We start from the raw sequence: 3,969 nt of genomic DNA, 5'->3' as shown, positions 1-3,969 counted from the left end.
AAATGATCACTCAGTTCACGCAATTCCAGTGTTCCCATTGCAATGTTTAGCTCTCACTTATAAGTGTACCCAATATTTAGCTCTCACTTATAAATGAGGACATCCAGTATTTGCTTTTCAGTTCCTGCATTAATTTGCTTAGGCCTAGTTGAGAAGAGAGCTCAGTGGAGCTCAGCTAAGGTTTGGTCAAGGAGGGAGTCTTTATCAGAGCTAAGAGGGCAACCCACTTGGGTCCCCTTCCACACTGTGCAAGCTTTGTTCTTTTGCCCTTCACAATAAATCTTGCTGCTGCTCAAAAAAAAAAAAAAAAAAAAAAAAAGAGTTTAAGTAGATCTGCTGATATCATGGAGGATAGTATAGAAAGTTCATACTGCTGATCTCCAGGTTTCTTTTATGTGAAAGAAAAGTCCAATCCCTAATTTGTTTTGAGAGAAATTGTTGTCTCCAATATGAGCTGAATACAGTTACTAACTGATACATTCCTAATAACTGACCTCCTGTGAATACTTACCATGGGTTCAATTTTGCTGCACCAAAAACTACTTCGCTTCCTAAAACCATTTTGATGAGCTACCTGTGTTCTGGAGTGCCCTGTGGGGTTGGTCAAAGGTTTGTCAGTCCTGTATCAGGGTTCACCTTCTTCCGCCGCCTCATTCTTCTTGCTCCCTGCCTCTTCTACAGGTATTGATCTCTAAAAAACATCCTGTGCCCCAAACTCCATCTCAGCCTCTGCTTCAGGAGATCTAATCAGATATACACTCTGTGATTTGTACTTGCTAGGGTATATCTGGTTCTAATGGTCAGTGTGGAAATAAAAAGGGAGAAAAAATAGTGTAGAGAGCAAGGACGTGGGCAAGCCTGGTTTAAATTCTGTGCTTCCTAGCCATGTAACCTTGAAGTAATGACTTGAGTTTTCACATCTTTGAGAGACAAATAATATTCTCTCCTTTAGATAATTATTATGTGAATTAAAATGAGTTAAGGCTAGGCATGGTGGCTCACACCTGTAATCCCAGCACTTTGGGAGGCCAAGGTGGGTGAATCACTTGAGGTCAGGAGTTTGAGACCAGCTTGGCCAACATGGCAAAACTCCATCTCTACTAAAAATACAAAAATTAGCCGGATGTGGTGGCACATGCCTGTAGTCCCAGCTACTTGGGAGGCTGAGGCAGGAGAATTGCTTGAACCTGGGAGGCGGAGGTTGCAGTGAGCTGAGATCACTCCATTGCACTTCCAGCCTGGGTGACAAAGTGAGACTATGTCTCAAAAAAAAAAAAGAAAAAAAAAAGTTAATGTTCCAGGCACAGTGGTTCATCCCTGTAATCCCAGTGCTTTGGGAGGCTGAAGTGGGAGAATTACTTGAGGCCAGGAATTCAAGGCCAGCCTGGGCAACATAGCAAGACCCTATCTCTAAAAATTAGCCAGACATGGTAGTGCACACTTGTAGTCCTACCTATTCGGGAGGCTGAGGCAGGAGGATCACTTGAGCTCAGGAATTAGAGGCTGCAGTGAGCTATGATCATGCCACTGCACTCCAGCCTGGGTGTCTGTTACAAAAAAAGTTTAAAAAGTTAAAAGATAAAATAAAATGAACTAATACACGTAAAGTGCCTGGCATATATAATAGTGTATGCTAATAACATTATTACAACTATTCTTTTGGCAAAACCTTATTGTCTTCTCTGCTTCATACAGTGACCTACATAAAAGAGCTATATATCAAATGCTTATTAAGCAGCAAACACTGAGATTTATATGTATTTTCTCATTTAATGCTCATGGGAACCCTATAAGGTGATAGTTGTTGTTACCTCCATTTTACAGGTGAGGAAGTTGAAGCTCAGAGAAGTTGAATAACTTGCCCAAGATCACATAGCAAGTGAGTATTAGAGCCAAGATTCATATCTGGGTCTCTCTGTGTCCAGAAGCTAAAGGCATAACTATTTTGCTGCACAGCCTTCTGTCCTGTGGCTCGTTCCCCACCATGAAACCCTTATATGGGTAGTGGGAGCTAAAATAAAGATTGTTAGTTTAATATTAGGCATTGGAAAATCTCAGGGAGAATAGATATAAAAATATTTACTTATATGCATTTATATTTGTATTTAAAAAAATTTTGTGTGTGTGTAGAAAGATAACCTCAACACATGCCCTGGATCAAACTAGGAACATGACTGAAGAATAAAATTGCTCCTCCTGCAAAGATGGAAGAATGTTGAGCTCTGTGAGAGCTCCCCACAGCATGAGGAAATAAAGGGGTTGAAACCAGAGAGAAGCTGAGTGGAGACCAAGCAAGAAGGCAGGAAAGTAGGAGCCAGGAAGAGACAGTGAGTAGCAAGGTACAGGTGGGAAGATTGGTGGAGGAACTTCTGAAAACAGGGATCCCTGATATCTGATATTAACTGACCTGCTGTGTTTACCCACGGGGCCTCCCAACCCCAGAACTATGATTGCCCCCACAGACCCAGTAGCAAAGGCTCCACAGGAGTGTGAGGTATATTTGGAGAAGGCAAGGAAAGAAAGTTGGATCCAATGTTTGGGTGGATGCAAGGCAGAAAGAAGGAGGTGGCTGCAAGGGACAGCAATCAACAGAAGCAGGAAGTCAGAGCAAGCAATAACTACAAAAAACATGTGCCTTCAAGAATCCCCCCAAATATTGGGGGGGCCAGGATTCTGGAGGACTTGAGACAGTCCAGTGGTGCTAGGTCGGACAGATTAAAAGCCAGCTGGGTGGCTTCCGCTTGGTGTCGACTGCACCTGTACTGGCAGATTCAGGGCCTTGGATGTTCCCACCAAGCCCTTTAAAGGATACTACTGGGGGCAGGGGGAGAGAGAGATGCTGTCCCACCCCGGGTTACCTAGAAGCATGTAGGGGACAGGGAGGAGGGTTTTCTAAGACTGGGGCTGGCACTTCCTTGGTCTCCCCTTAGGCTCCAGCTCTCACAGTTCTCCAGTGCCTTTGAGATCCTGAAGAAGGGAGAACCTCAGAAAGGGTTGCTGAGGGCTGCAGGGAGTCATGCACATGAATGGGTCCTGCAAAGACCTAACATTTTCTCTCCTCTAACCACAGTAAAAATAAATGCCTCTAATATCAATACTTATAAGGTTAAGTTCTGCAAGTTAATGGAAATCACTGAAGAGAAGCCACCTGGAGGGAGAAAAACAAGGGGGACATTAACAGCTATCAACTAGTGAGACCCAAGTAAATTAGACTCATAAGATATTGGCTCCCTATAAAAGCAAAAGATGACATCTTGACATATGTTCTTATTTTTTCCCCCAACAAATGGAAAATGTTGACCACCATCAAGTAGACCTCAGTTAAGAAGGAATTGAGAACTACATTCTGACCATTGTTCTTTGTTCTAAATTTCTTCCTGAGGGTCCTGGAAAAGGTCATGCCCACAGACCACACCTTAACATTTCTTTCTGCTGACCCCAAGTTTTTAGCAAAAGCCTTGCTTCCTTGACCAATTGCAAAATCAAAGAATCTCTGAATTCACCTATGACTTGTAAGCTCCCACTTCAAGATATCCTACCTTTTTGGGCCAAACCAATATATAACTTCCATGTATTCACCTATGATTTTACTTGTAACTTCTGCTTTCTTAAAATATACCCCTGCCTTTCAAAACTCTTGCTTGTAAGCCATCAGAGAGTTCAGGTCTTAAGCATTAGCTGCCTGATTCTCCTTGCTTGGCACCCTACAATAAATGCAATAATTTCTCTTGCTGCAGATCTTAATATTAGTGTTTGGCTTTTTCTGCACACAGGGCAAGTAGAGCCAAGTTTAGTTTGGTAACACAGCCAAGTCAATCTCCATTTCCCAACCCATGGAACTGTGAGAGATTAATAAATTACTACCTTTGCTTTAAGGTACTAAATTTTGGGGAGATTTGTTATACAGCAATAGAAAACCAATATATTTCATTATATATCTAAATTTCAGGTAAATTTTCATTTGAAAAA

At 42.1% G+C, this 3,969-nt stretch overlaps 1 long non-coding RNA gene across 1 annotated transcript; it reads left to right on the top strand.

Moving 5' to 3' along the window:
• Positions 1-1,823: 1,823 nt before the first annotated feature.
• On the top strand, positions 1,824-3,741 carry LOC134809596 (uncharacterized). Its single transcript, XR_010155793.1, has 2 exons — positions 1,824-1,879; positions 2,131-3,741. It is a non-coding gene; the product is annotated as an uncharacterized LOC134809596 (long non-coding RNA).
• The last annotated feature ends 228 nt before the right edge of the window (positions 3,742-3,969 follow it).

The sequence above is a fragment of the Pan troglodytes genome, chromosome 2 (genome assembly GCF_028858775.2).
Source record: "Pan troglodytes isolate AG18354 chromosome 2, NHGRI_mPanTro3-v2.0_pri, whole genome shotgun sequence".
NCBI classification, from domain to species: Eukaryota; Metazoa; Chordata; class Mammalia; order Primates; family Hominidae; genus Pan; species Pan troglodytes.
The sequence above is the reverse complement of the archived record's forward strand: the minus strand, read 5'-3'. Positions and strand labels throughout refer to the sequence as shown.